Source organism: Microtus pennsylvanicus, chromosome 7 (assembly GCF_037038515.1).
Source record: "Microtus pennsylvanicus isolate mMicPen1 chromosome 7, mMicPen1.hap1, whole genome shotgun sequence".
Taxonomy (NCBI): Eukaryota; Metazoa; Chordata; class Mammalia; order Rodentia; family Cricetidae; genus Microtus; species Microtus pennsylvanicus.
Genome location: NC_134585.1, coordinates 60,730,527 through 60,749,220, shown reverse-complemented (window position 1 = coordinate 60,749,220; position 18,694 = coordinate 60,730,527). Strand labels below are relative to the sequence as shown.

The 18,694-nt window shown below is 37.3% G+C and overlaps 1 protein-coding gene across 1 annotated transcript in view; it reads right to left on the bottom strand.

Annotated features, from left to right (window-relative positions):
• The window catches only part of Kcnh8 (potassium voltage-gated channel subfamily H member 8), a 458,944-nt gene that overhangs the window by 401,202 nt on the left and 39,048 nt on the right, over positions 1 to 18,694 (bottom strand). The window lies entirely within an intron of this gene.

The window sequence follows — 18,694 nt, the reverse complement described above, 5'->3', positions numbered from 1 at the left end:
CAATAAAAATCAATAACATCAGTCAGTAAATAAAATGCCCCTCACAACAACAGTAACTTACCTACATCACACTTTCTATCTTTATAGCAAACTTTACCCTACCACCTTAGTCTATTTTCACATAAAGAATAAAACTATGAGAAGCAAGTGCTAATCCTTAAGGATGCTCCCAGTGTCTTTGCCTCTAAATGTAAGAGGACCCTTCTTTGATAGACTCCTTCCCAAAGCCTCTTTGTAACACAGCCATTTTTCCCCATTTTAGCACTTAGTAATGAAGACAACAGTCTGCAATGCTTTAGCGATGATTTGCAAACTTTCTTTTAAGTCAAAGGGGTTAGTGACTATTTGTTCAACAAAAGACCTTACATTCTACTGCACTTCTCAAAGAGTTTTCAACCAAGCTGCTTCAAGTTTTGGTTTTTTTTTATGTATTTGTACTTTATGTGTTTGTATACACATAAAAGTTGAAGGATGAGAAAAATCACGTCTTAGCTTATTTATCTTTGCACCTATTGGATCTAACATAGTGCCTGAGACCTATAAAATACTACAGAAATGATGTCAGCCTAAAAGAAACAAATAGAATAAGGAAACCAAGGCTGGAAATGGAAACAGCACACACAATCAAAGGGAGTTGGAGAGCAAGGAAGTACAGAAGACAACTATCATTTGTCTAGGTACAGAAATTCCACTAATTTAATCAGTATCCAATCCTTGCAGACATTCTCTGTGCTGACTATTAAATTGTAGGTTGTGTTAAGAAGTGTGCATTAATGTTAGAGTTAGAAGATGCACTCATTATTATTTTGAAAATGGTATATATCTGAGAATCTAAAACTTTTAGTGAAATAAAGAATAAAAATTATCTTTGAATGACACCAATGTTGACTTTTAAAGTAAAACACTCATTCTCAGGGTTCTAAAATAAAAGCATTTTGTGACTCTATAAATGAATCTTTCTAGAAGACTGTGCGAATGTGTGGTGGCAATTGTTGGCAATCCTGCACTTAAAACAGTGGAAGACATGATGAATGCCCTTTCTTATAATATATTATTGGCTAAAGCTTTAACAAGATGATGGAACTTTTCTAAATATACTGCTACAGATATTTAAGATTTAAACACACAAGTTGTCTCTTTCATTGGAATCAAAGAGGATGGATATATATATATATATATATATACATATATATATATATATATATTAATAAATAGAACTAAACTTTAAATCAAAGTTAAGGCTATGGAAAATTAGAAAGGTACAACTTTAAAAACCATAATCACTCCAAATAAATACATCATTTGTTTAAACAGATAAATTTTATCATCAATAAAAGAAATATGATCTTCTTAGGTCAGGCTGGAATATAAGTCAGGCACTGTAACACCACCCTGTAATCCTAGCTCTGTAGAAGTGATGCCAGAAGAGTTGAAAATCCACTTGAGATACAGGATGAGACCCTGTTTCCCTCCGACTCATAGACAAAGCATGACTGGTAAAGCAATCTCTGTACTTGGTAGTGCCTTTGGAATAGACACGTGAGGAAAAACATGTAAATACAGAAGAACAATGGTAATTGGGACAAAAAAAATTCTTTGAAGATACACATAGTGTCTAGATACAGAAACTGAACTAATCTAATCAATATCCAGTCCTGTACGGTGAAATCTAATCAGTATTCACCCTGTATGGTGAAATTAAATTACAGGTTTTGTGAAGATTAAGCATAACATGTTGGAGTTAAAAGATGTTCCCATTATTATTTTTTAAAATGGCATATGTATGAGAATCTAAAACTTGAGTCAAATACGAAATAAAAACACTCTCACATGCCTAGGTCTCCTCTGGAGCTCAAGATAAAGAGATTGTGTCCCACAGGGCTTAGAAAATCCAGAGGACAGTAAACACACTCTTTCTCTTAGGATTTCCACATCAGAGGAAGGAGAAGAAAGCACTGACTAGTTTCTACGGCTGTGTCAATCAGTGGCAAGCATGTGCTGGTCAGTTGTAAGCCTGCACAGACATGTGGATTTTGGTTGAGGTTTCCACTCAGCCAAGATCCCTTTACTAGGCTGCCTTGGCTGGCCCTGAGGCAGTTCTGCCTAAAAGTGTTACTCAAGTAGTAACCAGAATTTACTAAACAGTTATAGATACAAAACAACCTTCACCTTAAAAGAATTAAGAGGTAGTTTTGTCTGGAGACAAACACGAATGATCATGGCCTGGAAATCTTAGATCACCTTAAAGCAACATTAAAGTATGGAAGCTGTTTCATGAACAGTTTATAGTAACAGAACAAAGCATTGCACCATGCTACTTTTCTAAAACATTGTTGGAAACAGTAGAGGGGCGGGTTGCAGCTAAGTTGGGCAACCTCTGCTGTATGCTTCAGCAGCTACCTGCTGAAACTCTCAGCTTTGGGGGAGGTGGAATCCAGCGGTCTGCTAAATTAATCATTCCAAAGAAAAACTAGTACTCTCTACATTCCAAATGATCCAGCTAATGGCCAAAAGGCTGTCGGGTCAGGCACAGAGCAGGGCAGGAAATGGTTATTGAGGGGAATAAAGTGACCCAAGATTTTCTGTCTCTGACCTTGCACCATGCCTAACTCTCCACAATCACTGATGTTCTAATCAGTTAAGTCAGCCTTGCAGAAGGTTCAGTGGAGACTTCGTTGGGAACTATTTACACATTTAACTTTAATAAGGAACTAGGGTTCATTACTGTGTTTTTAAATTGTAGTCAATGACTATATATCCTTTCACAAACCTGAGAGATTGGTTTTGTGTTTGTAGCAATTAACATGTAAAATGTCAGCAGTACAAATATGATAAAATTTGTTCTTGGTTTATCTTTTAAACTTAATTTATTTTATTTTATGTGTAGGAGTGCTTTGCCTGCATGTATGTATGTGATATGTGTGTGTAGTGCCGACAATGGCTATAAAAGGACCTCAAATTCTCTGGAACTGGAGTTACATATGGTTTTAAGGCATGGTATGGGTGCTGGGAACTGAATTCACATCTTCTGCGAGAACAGTATATGCTCTCATCCACCTCTCCAGCCCCCCTTTTTGTATTTTTATATTTTCAATTCTCTGCGAGAACAGTGCATACTCTCATCCGCCTCTCCAGCCCCCTTTTTGTATTTTTATATTTTCAGTTCTCTCACAATATCTCCAGTTTCACCCTTCCACACTTTTAGGCTTTAAGTTACTTTAGCATTAGATCACTAACTGGCATGTTGCAATAATTTTGTTATTAATAACAAAGTCATTACCACTTGATAATGAACCATTACCAGGTAAACTTCTACAGGAGCTTATGAATGAGACAAGAGATACCAATTTGCTCAAAATTTTTGGTTTGTATACATAAATTACAACGTCTTGAAAATTAAGCAATAAACATTTCTCTATAAGAAACTGAACTCACTCTAGACGCTTCTAAACGCTATCTTCCCACCAATTAATTAACAAAACAGATGGAAGTAAAAAAGTTGAAATTACAGAATTAAGAAATCTTATTCAGGTAGTCCCACAATATGAAGTGCTATGTGATTTATAAATAATTAGACAAAATCAATATTCTGAGAGCTAAAGTGACCATTTAAAAAGGAACACTAGGTGACATACAAGAATTATATTTTAAAAACTATTATGAACTAAATAAGTCTCATAGGAAATATTGGGGGACTCACTAAAAATTGTAAATAATGTACTTACAAAGTAATTCAGAAAAATCTCATCAACTCAGAATTTAGTATCTATCAATCTGTTGAGGAAGAAGTGACTATTTATAATTGTGTATATGGTAATGGAGCACATAGATGCTGTTCACAATCTAATACAGAACGATGCTTCATTGCATTTGACTACTGAAGTTTCTTCTACCAAGCACCTTTGGTTTTCCTGGTACATTAGAATTCCTGATCTGCTGATTTTGAATGAAAAGCTTGGTCCAATATCTAGAGACACACTTAATAATTTATCCAGTTACTCAAATATTCTGGGTTAAAACCAGGGTCCATACTTCATGGAAAATGAAAAGCACATAGAATTATGAAAGTAGACCAGACCAGAGCTCTGTTGTACCCAATAAAGGAAAGCTATTCTTTCTGGAAAAAAGAACAGAATTTACCTCTGACCTTGGGTGGAAATCTAACATTCTAAGTCAACTAATCCAGCTGAGCCTGTCAGTCGCATGGTAGAGACCATCCCTCAGGAAGGTTGTTAAGTTGTAATAGAGAAATAGGATGCCTAATCACCCTGCGAATGAGATAATGCTGCCTCTTTTCCCAGAAAGTCTGCTCCTGCTGTAGTGGCTCCAAAGCTGCCATGATGCTCTATTAGGTCTGCCAACCTTTCTGAGTCAGAAAGGTGGATCTTTTCCTTTGACTATCAGTCATAGTTGAAGTATGTTTTCTGTAGTAGTTTAAGCTTTTCCCCCCTCTGGAATTACCTTCCTGTTGTTTGTTGCTTGCCAGTCCTCCATGCCTAAGTCCAAATAACATGATTTTCTCCATCTCCCTCTTCCAGACAGATGAGATTTAAAGCTTGCCTGAGTTTTCTTTTAAACCCTAATGAAATTATCCTTAAGCTTCCTTCTGAGTTCAATATTAAATTATTTTATTAATGAGACAAACAGCAAAAAGAAAAAAAAACAATTTCTCTTATAACAGAATTCTTTTCTTCAATAATATGCATACTTAAAAAAAACATTTAAAACCCTGCATCCAACAACACACAGCATTGATAGAAACCTAATGCTGCAAGAAAACCACGGGTGCCTATAAATGCCAAGTGTTCTCAGACAAGCACTGCCACAGAAGATGCTACAGAACAGGAGCTAACCAGCAAGGATCCTGGGGCTGCTGGTCCATATGAACCCAACATATGCTATGCTTTCCATGAGCACAGCCACACTCACTTACTTACATAATATTTCTAGAAACTTAATTTTTATAGTTGAGATGCATGTCATATGGTCACAACATACAATACAATTATGATCAAGCTCATCACAGAAACACTGTAAGCTTCTTTTTCCTTTACAATACATCTACACACTCCATAATGAGATGCCATAGGAACAGTTAGACAGATACTATGGTAAAGATTCAACTTTTAAACATCATCTAATGCCCATTTAAAAAAAGATGACAGAAAAATATCAAAAATAGAAAACGCATTAAAAAATTTTATTAGCTCATATGTAAAATAAAATTTTACCTATTATTGAGTCTCTGGGCTCAAAAGATATATTCAGTGATCCCTAGAAATTAGTAATGGTTGTAAAGATATAGAAAAGGTAAGTATATAAATGAGTGATTTTATAAATGAGACTGACATGAATTCACAGTAACTCATTCAACCCCCAGTAAGTGACATCAATTTAAAATGTTCTCAAGAGGCTGGGTTGAAACAGCTTGGAACTCTACTATATTACATGCGCAATTTAAAACTATTTACCCAAAGAGAAGCCTCATAGGTGTCCTCCAGCTTGTATTAAAAGACTTCTGTGCGCCAAGTGACAGGTGGACTACAAACAATGCTGCTTCTCACCTGTCGGCACCAAAATTTCTGGGCATTTCCTGTGAGTTTGGTAATGACAACCTCTGGCAGTTCTCACCATCAAAGATGGTTTTGACATTTATGTGGAGGTTGATATTATAAATAAAGCAGCCAGTACACTATGGTGTAGTAACTGCCATTAAAAGAAAGGCACAGTTTCTTTAGCCAAGTGTTGCTCCTCAACAATTATAATATTATTCTATTGTTTTGTTACTATTTTATACATTTTTATTTACATGTATCTACTCAAGCATGTGTGGACCTATATAATGATCAAACTATGATGTCTTTTGATACATTACCATCATCTTTAAAGTTTTAAAAATTTTGTTAATTTGAATTTTAAGTTTTTCAGTTTATTCTTTGTAGAATAGTTGTTAGCTAATTTTGATTCACAGGCTGCTTCTGGATGATCTACAACACAAGTTTTCCCCCTAATTATTTTTACACTTCTGGGAAGCAGAAAATATACAGTGTAAAATATTTTTGCACTTCCATGAAGCAGAAAATATTCAGTATTGACTTAATGACAAAGGGAAATAATATTTAATTCCAACTTCACTGTCCAAAAATAAAGTTTCATTCAAATGCAAGCACAGCAATTTCTTCATACACCACCTATAGCTGTTTACATGAACAACAAAACTGGTTGGGTGACCAGAACGTTCTAACTTATCTCTTGTGCTCCAGAACATGCTTAACAAAACCTACATGAGTTGGATGGAAATGCAAAGAAAGCATATAAAATTCCCCAAGTGTCTCCACTGAAAAGTTATACGTGATTCCCCTTTCCTCCCTCTTATAGGAAATGTCAATTCCATCTCATAAACTTGATATTTTAAAATTATTTTTGACTTTTTTGAGATTATAATTACATCATTTACCCCTTCGCTTTCCTCCCTTCAAATTCTCTCATATCCCCCTCCTTAATCTCTAATTCATGACCTCTTTTTTCATTAATTAATATTACATATGCATATATATTTAGGTACAACGTGGTCTGTATAGTGTTACTTGTATGTATATGTTCATGTCTGACCACTTGGTATGGAATAACTCATTGATGTGCTCTGCCCAGGGGAAGACATTTGCCTGATCCAGCATTCCTTAGTTGCCCATAGATTTTGTGTAGGGTGAAGGCTTCACAGGCTTCCTTACTTCAGGTAGCTCTCATCTTTCTTTAGCGCATATTTTGGCAGTCATATTGGAGAGACTTTATAGTAGCTTCTAACCTTCTTGGGAGACACAATTTCACTACAAACTATTCCTCTGGCTCTTAAAACCTGCTGTCCCTTCTTCCCGAATGATCCCTGAGCCTTAGGTGCAGTGGCTGTATTGTAGGTGTATACTTTGGGACCAGGCTCCACAATTTTACATTTGATTGCTTGTAGTTTTCTGTAATGCGTTTCTTTGTTACAAAAATAAGCTTCCTTGAAGAGGGATGAGAACTGAATGTATTAGGTTAGAGTCAAGAGAAGGTTATTTTCTCAAATCTCTTTGTACAGTCATTTCAACATTCCTTTACTCCAAACGAATTTGAGACTTATTGAATGCTCCTATGAATTTCACTTCGACACAGTTTCTTTCAAAGTGACTTCTATAAAATCGTTAATAGGGATTTCTCTTATATCTGTAAAGAAAGTATGTATTTACTATTCTTTAAAAAAAGCTTGACCTTCAACAGAACATCAAATTTGTACTGCTTTCCCTGCCCCCACATCTACATCTGCTGGAGGCAAGGTTGTTTGTTTATGCTCTGCCCTTTCAATCCATGAACAAAAGACCCAGGAGAAGCTCTCAGTAGCAGAACAATAATTGATGAAATGCCAGGTGTTCACACGAGGTTTTCTTCAGGAAAGACCTCTGAAAATGAAACAAAAGGCATATTCAAGTAGAAAGGACATTCATCTCACACTAATAATGGAAGGTTGCAAAACCTTTATTTCTTCTTTTTGAAAAGAGGAGCACTCTGCCCTAAAGAAGCTGGGAGGAGGCCCCCAGAGGTGTGCCCATGCAGTCACATCTCTCAGATCACCTGAGAAGATGGATCAGAAGTTCCTCACCCCTGTAGGTTAATACTGACTATCTCAGTTCTTTAGAACCTTTGAACTTCATAATATCCTATTAAAAGCATATTTATTGATGAGTTTCATTGTTTTGATTTTTATTTTTACTAAATTATTATTTTCCATCTAACACTCACCTTAGCCGTTAAAGTTAGCCCAGAAACTTTAAGACGAGTCCCACAATTGGCACAATGTTAACTCTCACATTCTAGAGCAAAGAAAATTACACTCAGGTGTGTGTGTGGGGGGGGTGCGCGCACGCGTGTGCGTTGACATGTGTGCTCAGGCATTGAAAACTGGCTCAAAATATAAAGAGAAACTTCAAAGAATATTTTCAACAATGGTTATATTTTTAGAATAAATGAGGAAAAAATACATAATAATTGCTTTGTCAGAATCATCAATAAATGGAATACAGGAGTTTAAATAAAATTGATTCAGTGTTTTCAATAAGATTTAAGTCTCCTTCAAAGAGAAATAGCAAACAAGTCATAGAAAGGACAACTTACTGATTGTGAATTATTAGTTATAGTGATAGATACCTTCTTCCAGGTTGTGGTCTAATAGCACTTTCTTCTCAAATTAGGATTATGTATGAAAATAAAATACCACACAAATTTACATTCTTTCTTATGAAAAGAAATTCTCTGTAAATCATTTATTTAGGAAAGGACTTGTATATCTTATAATACAATAATGCAAAAAAAACAGCACAAATTATCATCTAACTTGAAATATTTCAAAACTTATAGACATCTATACAGAGTATAAAGAGTATACAGAGTATACATCTATGCAAGCATACAGAGAGTGTGCAATTGCTTTTTCTCATTAGGAAAATACAAATTAATATCATCAGCTATCATTACATATTTACTTGAATAGACATAATCTGGACACAGACTGTAGTGATATGGGGCGGCGGGGTTATGTCCCCAAAACCCCAGCCGCCTGGCTCGGCTCGGCTAGCTTATGCCCCAAATAATTACACGGACACTGTATTCTTTTAAACACTGCTCTGGCCCATTTCTAATCATCTGTGTAGCGCCCCTAGGTGCGCTTACCGGGAAGATTCTAAGCCTAAGTCCATCGTGGGTCGGAGCTTCATAGCGTGCGTCTTCCCTGGAGCAGGTAGCATGGCGTCTCTCTTGCGTCTGCTCCGGAGAGGAGAGCTGCAGAGTCTGAGCTCACTTCCTCTTCCTCCTGGCATTCTGTTCTGTTTACTCCACCCACCTAAGGGTGGGCCTATCCAATGGGCCTAGCAGTTTCTTTATTGCTTAGCTAATGAAATCAACAGATTGATATATGACACTCCCACATCAACAGACAATAAAGTATTTGTCAATAACGTAAACAAACCGTATTCCTATATGAATAGTAGAAATGTAAAACCGTATGACCAACCTAGAATACAGTCTATAAGTACAAGAATACAAACAAATGAAGAATGACCCAGTAACACCATGCCTATGAACTGCCCAAAGTAAGTGCCAAGACTTGGATGTGAGATTCACAGCCATGTTGATCATTAGAGTTCCAAACTCAGCTCGTGAAGGCACTTGTTGTCAAGCCTAACCACCTGGGATACAGATGAGGGAAGTAGAGAACTGACCGCTGCAAGTTGTTCTCTTACCTCCACGTGCATACCATAGCATGTGTGCCTGCATTCAAGTGGGTATGCATGCATGCATGCACAAGCACACACACATACATAATAAATAAACAAATGTAAAAAAGAGCTCTATATTGGAAACAACTCAAATGATTGCTAACTGGTGCATTGAAAAACCAATCACAGCATGTTCAGGTAACAAACTGTTGACTCGCAACATAAATAAATTGAATACTGATATATCTATTATACAAAAGAACCTCAAAAAATTCAACTGAAAGATACTAGATGCAAAAGACCATATTCAATGATTCCATTAGGTGAAGTGTCCACAAGTTGCAAATACATAGAGAAAGAATAAAATCAGAAGTTTCCCAGAGTTGCAACATGAGTTTACTCTCTCACAAAGTGGTAGAAAACAAAAATGCTTTGAAACTAAAGGGTGGTGATAGGATCAAAGCTTTTTACATTAACTAAAAATTTATTGACTCACACACTCAGAAAAAAATCGTATGCCACACAATATTAGATTTCAATAAAAATAAATTTAAAAGTTATATCATGACTATTTTACAGCACAAATTACAATAAATTCTAGATTAATTTCCCCAAAGCTAAACTGTCTAGGAAGCATATTATCTATCTTTGTCATAAATTCAGCCATAAGTGGTAGTGTTTGCCCAGCATTGCCCAGGAGATGATCTTGATCATCAGCACACACACACACACACACACACACACACACACACACACACACACTCAGAGAGAGAGAGAGAGAGAGAGAGAGAGAGAGTCTTAAGGCAAATGGCTCTCCAAACTTCAGGGATTTACAATAAAAAGAATTCCTTGGTTCTGCACTCCCCTAGATTTGCTGTCCTGCCACTTGTCTGAACAATCAAACACCTCCCTGACCAGATGTGTCAGAGTCACAGTATGCTGGAATATGGAATACAATGGTGTTCTGGGGAATTCTCTTAATACAACCTCATTTAATACTATTTTTAACAAAATAACATCACCATCCAGGTAGTTATGGAGACTGCCATGTTCTTTTGTTCTTTAATCAGCTTTATTAAATATTAATTTTCTGATTTTGATTGAATGTTTAAAAAAACTATTACATATACAGCTAAAATGTCCCCAAATTTAAAAAAAAATGATTTCTATTATAATCCATTTCCTCTAGCCAGTCACTGTCTTCTGTACTCGTGCATGTAATTTTACATAGCAGTCATCTATCATCATAAGCATTCATTGGAATTTATATTATTGATTTGGTGTGATCATCTATAAATATATTTTGCAAAGAGTGTGTACACATAACTTATCATACAATGTTTGGTTTTAAAAGACAAAAGGAAAATCAAAATGAAAACAAACAGCTTTTGTTAACTTTTGGCACAACTTGCTGTGTGAATACAATGAGCACTATTTTAAGGTTTCAGGAACAATTTTGAGCTTGAACCCAAATGGAAAGACATAGTAACCTGTCCATGATGAGGCCACTCACTTCACAGAAGATTGAACTTAAAATAAAATTTGTAGTTACTTCTTGCACTAATATCGCTGGTGACTGCTAATTTCAAAAAGATCAACAGTCTTAGGAAAAGACCAGTTTTCCAGTTTCCCAGCTTCTGGTGTACTGAGTGATAATGGCACCAATAAAGAACACCTCTGTGTCCTTTCATCATCTGCTGAAGGTTAATATTCAGGAGGATGCCTATATGTTTGTCTTTGGATTCACCTTCTTATTTAGCTTCTCTAGGATCGCGAATTATAGACTCAATGTCCTTTATTTATGGCTAGAAACCAAATATGAGTGAGTACACCCCATGTTCCTCTTTTTGGGTCTGACTTACCTCACTCAGGATAGTGTTTTCTATTTCAGAGACCCACATTGGAGCACCGGACTGAAATCTCAAGGTCCAAATCAGGAGCAGAAGGAGAGGGAGCACGAGAAAGGAACTCAGGACCGCGAGGGGTGCACCCACACACTGAGACAATGGGGATGTTCTATCGGGAACCCACTAAGGCCAACTGGCTTGGGTCTGAAAAAGCATGGGATAAAACCGGACTTGCTGAACATAGCAGACAATGAGGACTGCTGAGAACTCAAGAACAATGGCAATGGGTTTTTGATCCTACTGCACGTACTGGCTTTGGGGGAGCCTAGGCAGTTTGGATGCTCACCTTACTAGACCTGGATGGAGGTGGGTGGTCCTTGGACTTCCCACAGGTCAGGGAACCCTGATTGCTCTTTGAGCTGATGAGGGAGGGGGACTTGATCGGGGGAGGGGAAGGGAAATGGGAGGCGGTGGCGGGGAGGAGGCACAAATCTTTAATAAATAAATAAATTTTTAAAAAAAGAAAAGAAAAAAAAGAACACCTCTGTGAAAACATGGAGACACACACTTCAGGAACACTTTCATCGTGTTGGAAAAGCCTGTATGGCTCAAGGAGCAAATGCAGGCAATACTGGATAACTCTTAAGAAGTTCTGAAAATAGGCAAAAGGAAGATAGAGTCAATTTTATAATCATTTATTCTACTCTGATCAAACATTTTCTCTGAATTTTTTCACTGAAAAGATTGATTGTGAAGCATAGTCTTTGATTTTCTCTCTCTCTTTCTCTTTTTAAAATCTTGTTAAGACAGGATCCTCCCTCCCATGTATCCTTCTCAGCCCAACATGCGTGAGTGTCCTGCTTCAGCTTCTCGAGCACCAGGACAACACGGAGGTTTTAGAAATCCTTTGAGGGTTTAGTATCAGGCAGTTGGTGCAGAGTACCAATCATTACCCTTTGCTCTCTCAATTTGGACATGTATCAAAACATCAATTATCTATCAGAAAACCAACTTATTGTTTTAGGTTTTAATAAATAATTGTTCTGTTTAATATTTTAATTAAGATATCATTATACTGTTTCCCCCTTCCCCTGCCTCCCTCCAATGCCACCCTGCACCCCTGATCTCTCCTAAATTCACAGCCTCTGTATTTCAACTGTTATTACATACATTTTTTAAAATGTGTAAAGACTACTTTCTGAGTCTGTATAAAGTTACTTATATGTATATGATTTCAGGGTGACAATTTGGTATTGGTTAACCAATTTGAGGGCTCTTTTCTTGGCAATACTATTTCTCCTCCTGCCTATAAGTCTTTGTCCAGGGCTGAGGTTCCATGAGATTTTCACCTAACATATCAGCATGTCTAGTATTATGGCCCTTGTTCTAATCTTGAATATGCATTCATGCTGATGACATTTTGTGAGTGTAGTTTCTCTGACATTTCTAGAAGATGAAATCTCAGAGCAGACTTCCTGTTCTTTTGCCTCTTACAATCTTTCTGAGTGTCAAGGAGTAAATGAATGACAGTTGGGAACCACCACAGGCCACTTGTTCTCTGCATTTTGATCAGTGGTGTTTTTCTATAACAATCTTCGTATGTGGCGAGGAGGCATTCCTTGACCAGGGTTGAGGACTATACTTATCTGTGGACTTTTAGACTTTGGAAGTGATTGTGCTGATTTAGTAAAGTAAAGGATATTAACCATGATTTCACTAATCCTGGGTAGTTGACTAGGTTTACTATGCTAGTCATGATATCCCTCTTGTTGAGTGAACCTTAGGTCCAATTAAAGAGTTATTGCTTAGCAACAGGGTAACCAGTGTCACTATTGCACCCTATGGTTATCACACCATGTGGGTTACTGTTTTAGTCCATAGGCCTCACAGCTCAGTAGGACTATTGGTTGTTTTCCTCCATTAGAAGCCTACATAGCAAGTCCTCAGGAAAGTTAGTTCTCAGGTAGGAGGCATTCGGGTCAGATCCATTTCTGATCCTCTGGGTCCTGTGTTCAAAATGATTGGTGTCTTTAGTAATAGGAACTTAACACCAACATCTGAGAGGCAACAAAGATAACAGTAATACTCTATATTTGGGAGTCCTGTGCATAACCTTGTCCAACAACTCAAAAAGGAGCTTCTCGTGGTTTGGTATTGGGATTTTTGTTAGATGATCTGTAGCTCTTGAAGAGAATATTGCTGGCCCACAAGGGATATGTCCATTTACAACACATGTGTATATACATATACAGACTTAAATGTGTCATATATAATTTTAGGTAAATAAATAATGCACAGAAAAAAAAACAACATCTAAAACAAATGGTGCTGGAAAAACTAACTGTCCGTGTGCAGAAGAAAGAAGATAGACCTGCCTCCATTACCTTGTATATAAACTACTTCAAATGGATAAAAGATCTCATGAAACCTAAAAGACAAGCTTCTAGGAAAAAAAAACACACACAGAGAGAAAGAGGCAACACCCTGTGTGATAGAGATGCAGGAAAGGACTTTGTGAATAGGAAAATATTTCTTTAGGACTCAAAGAAACTAAAAAGTGACATAAAAAAACTAAAAAGCTTAACAGCTAAAGAAATATCAATTAATTAAAAAGGAAAACCACAAGAATTGAGAACTCTTTGCCATCATGTATACATTTGATGGAAGATTAATATCCAGAATCTATAAAGAACTCAGAAAAACAACCCATTCAAAACTGGGCTTCAAGAAGGTCCTGGATAGATGTACTGCAGAAGCTAAGAGACCATGGATGCAAACCCAAACTACTATACCCAGCCAAGCTATCATTCAATATCAATGGAGAAAACAAGACATTCCAGGATAAGAACAAATTTGAACAATACGTAGCAACAAATCCAGCCCTACAGAAAGTAATAGAAAATCGCAACCCAAGGAATCCAACATTGCCAACACCACTGCCTACAATAACTCAGGCATCTAACGACCCTTCACCAACACATCTCAAAGAAGGGAGACTCACAAACTCTACTACCAAAAACAATAAGAATAACTGGAGTAAACAACCACTGGTCATTAATATCACTTAATATTAATGGGCTCAATTCACCTATAAAAAGGCACAGGCTAAGAGATTGAATACGAAAACAGGATGCAACATTCTGCTGTTTGCAAGAAACACATCTCAACCACAAAGACAGGCATCTACTCAGAGTAAAGGGTTGGGAAAAGGTGTTTCAAGCAAATGGTCCTAAGAAAAAAGCAGGTATGGCCATACTAATTTCTAACAAAACTGACTTCAAACTAAAATCAATCAGGAGAGATCGAGATGGACACTTTATACTCATAACAGGAACAATTCATCAGGATGATGTCTCAATCCTGAATATCTACGCCCCTAATATAAAAGCACCCACTTATGTAAAAGAAATATTACTAGAACTCAAGGCAGACATCAAACCACACACGCTAGTACTAGGAGACTTCAACACAGCTCTCTCTCCAAGGGACAGGTCAATCAGACAGAAACCTAATAGAGAATTAAGAGAATTATTGGAAGTAATGAAGCAAATGGACTTAACAGACATCTATAGAACATTACACCCAAATAGGAAAGAATATACCTTCTTCTCTGCAGCTCATGGAACCTTCTCGAAAATTGACCACATACTTGGAAACAAAAGAAACCTCCAAAGATACAAAAAAATATCAGTGTCCACCTGTGTCTTATCTGATTACCACAGATTAAAGTTAGAAGGCAACAACAATGCTACCCACAAAAAGCCGACAAACTCATGGAAACTGAACAGTCAACTACTGAACCACACCTGGGTCAAGGAAGAAATTAAGAAAGAAATTAAAGTCTTCCTTGAATTTAATGAAAATAAAGAGACAACATACTCAAATCTATGGGATACGATGAAAGCAGTGCTAAGAGGAAAGTTCTTAGCACTAAGTGCCCACTTAAAAAAAACGGAGAATGCATACATTGGGGACTGAACAACACACCTGAAAACTCTAGAAAAAAAAGAAGCAGACTCGCCCAGGAGAAGTAGAAGACTGGAAATAATAAAACTGAGGGCTGAAATCAACAAAATAGAAACACAGAAAACAGTCCAAAGAATAAATGAAACAAAAAGTTGGTTCTTGGAGAAAATCAACAAGATCGACAAACCCCTATCCAAACTAATTAAACGACAGAGAGAGAACACGCAAATAAATAAGATCAGAAATGAAAAGGGAGACATAACCACAGACACAGAGGAAATTCAGAGAATTATTAGATCTTACTACAAAAGCCTGTATGCCACAAAACTGGAAAATACAAAAGAAATGGACATTTTTTTTTAAATAAGTACCATATACCAAAGATAAAACAAGACCAGGTGAATGATCTAAATAGACCTGTTCTCGCGAAGAAACGGTTATCAAAATCTCTCTTCAAAAAAAAAGCCCTGGACCAGATGGTTTCAATGCAGAATTCTACCAGAACGTCCAAGAAGAACTAATACCTATACTCCTTAATGTATTTCACAATATAGAAACAGAAGAGTCATTGCCGAATTCCATTTATGAAGCTACAGTTACCCTGATACCAAAACCACACAAAGACCCAACCAAGAAAGAGAATTACAGGCCTATCTCACTCATGAATATCGACGCAAAAATTCTCAATAAAATACTGGCAAACCGAATCCAAGAACACATTAGAAAAATTATCCATTATGATCAAGTAGGCTTCATCCCAGGGATGCAGGGCTGGTTCAACATATTCAAATCTATCAATGTAATCCACCGTATAAATAAACTGAAAGAAAAAAAACCATATGATCATTTCATTACATGCTGAAAAAGCATTCAATAAAATTCAACACCCCTTTATGATAAAGGTCTTGGAGAGATTAGGGATACAAGGGTCATACCTAAATATTATAAAAGCTATTTACAGCAAGCCAACAGCTAACATTAAATTAAACGAAGAAAAACTCAAAGCCATCCCACTAAAATCAGGAACACGACAAGGATGTCCACTCTCTCCATACCTCTTCAATATGGTGCTTGAAGTTCTAGCAATAGCAATAAAACAATATAAGGAGATCAAGGGTATTCGTATTGGAAAGGAAGAAGTTAAGCTCTCGTTATTTGCAGATGATATGATAGTATACATACGCGACCCCAAAAACTCTACCAAAGAACTCCTACAGCTGATAAACACCTTTAGTAATGTGGCAGGATACAAGATCAACTCCAAAAAATCAGTTGCCTTCCTATACACAAAGGATAAGGAAGCAGAGAGGGAAATCAGAGAAGCATCACCTTTCATGATAGCCACAAATAGCATAAAGTATCTTGGGGTAACTCTGACCAAGGAAGTGAAAGATCTATTTGACAAGAACTTTAAGTTTTTGAAGAAAGAAATTGAAGAGGACACAAGAAAATGGATGGACCTCCCTTGTTCTTGGATTGGGAGGATCAACATAGTAAAAATGTCAATCCTACCAAAAGCAATCTATAGATTCAATGCAATCCCCATAAAATCCCATCAAAATTCTTCACAGATCTGGAGAAGACAATAATCAACTTTATATGGAAAAACAAAAAACCCAGGATATCCAAAACAATCTTATACAATAAAGGATCCTCTGGAGGCATTACCATCCCTGACTTCAAACTCTATTACAGAGCTACAGTATTGAAAACAGTGTGGTACTGGCATAAAAACAGAGAAGTCGACCAATGGAATCGAATAGAAGACCCTGACTTTAACCCACAAACCTATGAACACCTGATTTTCGTTAAAGGAGCTAAAAGTATACAATGGAAAAAAGAGAGCATCTTCAACAAATTGTGCTGGCAAAACTGGATATCAATATGTAGAAGAATGAAAATAGATCCATATCTATCACCATGCACAAAACTCAAGTCCAAACGGATTAAAGACCTCAATATCAGTCCGAACACACAGAACCTGATAGAAGAGAAAGTGGTAAGTACTCTACAACAGATGGGCACAGGAGAACACTTCCTACGTATAATAACCCCAGCAGTACAGACATTAAGGGCCTCGTTGAATAAATGGGTCCTCCTGAGACTGAGAAGCTTCTGTAAAGCAAAGGACACTGTCACTAAGACACAAAGGCAACCCACTGACTGGGAGAAGATCTTCACCAGCCCCGCAACTGACAAAGGTCTGATCTCCAAAATATATAGAGAACTCAAGAAACTAGACCGTAAAAGGCTAATCAACCCAATTATAAAATGGGGCACTGAGCTGAACAGAGAATTCTCAACAGAAGAAGTTCAAATGGCCAAAAGTCACTTAAGGTCATACTCAACTTCCTTAGCGATCAGGGAAATGCAAATCAAGACAACTTTAAGATACCATCTTACACCTCTCAGAATGGCTAAAATAAAAAACACCAATGATAGCCTTTGCTAGAGAGGTTGTGGAGAAAGGGGTACACTCATCCATTGCTGGTGGGAATGCAAACTTGTGCAACCACTGTGGAAGTCAGTGTTTCGGTTTCTCAGGAAATTTGGGATCAACCTACCCCTGGACTCAGCAATACCACTCTTGGGAATATACCCAAGAGAGGCCCTATCATACAACAAAAGTATATGCTCAACTATGTTCATAGCAGCATTATTTGTAATAGCCAGAACCTGGAAACAACCTAGATGCTTTTCAATGGAAGAATGGATGAAGAAAGTATGGAATATATACATATTAGAGTATTACGCAGTAGTAAAAAACAAGGACTTCTTGAATTTTGTATACAAATTAATGGAAATAAAAAACACTATCCTGAGTGAGGTAAGCCAGACCCAAAAAGAGGAACATGGGATGTACTCACTCATATTTGGTTTCTAGCCATAAATAAAGGACATTGAGCATATAATTCACGTTCCTAGAGAAGCTAAATAAGAAGGTGAATCCAAAGACAAACATATAGGCATCCTCCTGAATATTAACCTTCATCAGGCGATGAAAGGAGTCAGAGACAGAGACCCACATTGGAGCACCGGACCGAAATCTCAAGGTCCAAATCAGGAGCAGAAGGAGAGGGAGCACGAACAAAGAACTCAGGACCGCGAAGGGTGCACCCACACACTGAGACAATGGGGATGTTCTATCGGGAACTCACCAAGGCCAGCTGGCCTGGGTCTGAAAAAGCCTGGGATAAATCCGGACTTGCTGAACATAGCAGACAATGAGGACTACTGAGAACTCAAGAACAATGGCAGTGGGTTTTTCATCCTACTGCACGTACTGGCTTTGGGGGAGCCTAGGCAGTTTGGATGCTCTCCCTACTAGACCTGGATGGAGGTGGGCCGTCCTTGGGCTTCCCACAGGTCAGGGAACCCTGATTGCTCTTTGAGCTGATGAGGGAGGGGGACTTGATCGGGGGAGGGGGAGGGAAATGGGAGGCGGTGGCGGGGAGGAGGCAGAAATCCTTAATAAATAAATAGATTTTTAAAAAAATAAAAAAAAAACAAAAATGGGCTTCAGATCTGAACAGAGTTCTCAAGCAAAGACATAAAGTGGTTAAGAAATACCTCAAAAACTTGCTCATTGTTCTTTGCAATTAAAGAAATACAAATCAAAACATTCATTTTAAG